The sequence below is a fragment of the Gossypium arboreum genome, chromosome 12 (assembly GCF_025698485.1).
Source record: "Gossypium arboreum isolate Shixiya-1 chromosome 12, ASM2569848v2, whole genome shotgun sequence".
Lineage (NCBI taxonomy): Eukaryota > Viridiplantae > Streptophyta > Magnoliopsida > Malvales > Malvaceae > Gossypium > Gossypium arboreum.
Window position 1 is genome coordinate 2303498 of NC_069081.1, and position 2183 is coordinate 2305680.

Genomic DNA, 2183 nt, shown 5'->3' on the forward strand with positions numbered 1-2183 from the left:
GTAGATTATAAGCTAATTCATACCTGGTCATTCAGCTTGTTTTACATTTTCGTTCACAATTTGTCGTTGCCCGATGAACCACTCAGAATTAGATAGGACACTCGAATAATTACACATATTGTACAATGCCAACATCCCAGATGTGGTCTTACATGTAATCACATATCGATGCCACTGTCCCAGACAGGGTCTTACTCGCACATCACATATCGGAATCCTATGTCATGAAATATGTGTCCTAACTATTCCTAAGGTTCATACGGGGCTTTCGGACATTGTAACTCGGTCGAAACGAATTCAGAAACATAGTAGCCAAGCTTATTCCTAAGGTTCAATCTAATCATATCCAAGGTCATCAACCACATTCAATTTATGAAACACATATCATAATACCTTCCATTCTTGACACATAACATTATATCCAAATAAACTTAAACCATAACAACCAATCATTAATTATACATATCACTAATATTAACCATGAAAGAACACCGTATATTCATCATGTACATATCTTGATTTTTACCTAACTAATATATGAAATACCTTAATTCATTTTTCGATTATTATATCCGACCATGGTTCACATGAAAATATATAAGGCCGAACCAACAAAATCACCACCGAACACAACCATTATCAAAACGAAGCATTAAATCTAAGCATAATAAATTATTAAGCCATTTTCGCATGGCTCATGGTTACATTAACCAAAATCAAACATTTCAAAAGAAAAATCTAGCCTATACATGCCATAAATTCGAAAGTTCACTTCAAAGATACTGAGGACAGTAGATAGTGTGATAGGCTTCTCTAACGATTTCCGAGCTCATAACTTGAATCCAAAATCTATAAAACAAAAACAAACATACACACATATAGTAAGCTTTCATAGCTTAGTAAGTCATAAGAAAATAAATGACTGAATAACATATTCGAACCGTTTACTTTAAACCAAGTTATACTATCATAGTTACTTTAAATCTTAAGTTTACTATTTCATGTATTTTATATGTACATTCACATATAGATTACTTATGGCCAAATGAACATTTACACATCTTAACAGACTAACATTCAACTTCCAAGTCAAAAATATCTTTACCATATCTGGTACACATACACTCTTATAAACAAAAATTCATAAATTAAGTTATATGCCGAATACACACCTATATATATACAAAATATCTTTTTTGATACATATGGATTACCTTGGCCGAATACTCATATAGTTAAATTAACAAATTATCATTAAATTTTTCAAAGCCAAAATGTTATTATATAGCCAAGTATATCTCCACTCATAAACACAAGATCATAATCCAATATATAACTTCATATATGTACTCTAACTATATGGCCGAATATACAAGATTATAAATACACATATTCAAGAATCATTTTAACAACCTTTATATTTCTTGTTCACAAAGCCGAATACACATCTTTTGTTCATATACAATCTTCATTTACATCACACACAATTTGTAACACATATCAAATAGCTTACTTACCTTATTTCAAGTAGATAATAAGCTAATTCATACCTGGTCATTCAGCTTGTTTTACATTTTCGTTCACAATTTGTCGTTGCCCGATGAACCACTCGGAATTGGATAGGACACTTGGATAATTACACATATCGTACAATGCCAACGTCCCACACGTGGTCTTACATGTAATCACATATCGATGCCACTATCCCAGACAGGGTCTTACTTGCACATCACATATCGGAATCCTATGTCATGACATATGTATCCTAACTATTCCTAAGGTTCATACGGGGCTTTCGAATGTCGTAACTCGGTCGAAACGAATTCAGAAACATAGTAGCCAAGCTTATTTACATTCGGCTATAGCATAACTAAATTCACATATTTCACTTCAGCATATATATATTTAGCATTTAATTAAAATTAAGTACGTCTATTTGCTTATAAACTTACCTCGGACAATGAAAAATCGGTACGGATCAGCTAGTCAACAACTTTCGTTTTCTCCTTATCCAAATCTGATTTCCTTGGTTTTTGGTCTAAATATATCCAAATTAAGCTCATTCAAACATATTTTCATTCAATTTAGTCCAAAAACACATAAATGGACAAATTACCATTTTACCCCTGACATTTACACTTTTTACAATTTAGTCCCTATTACACCAAACACAAAATTTGCAA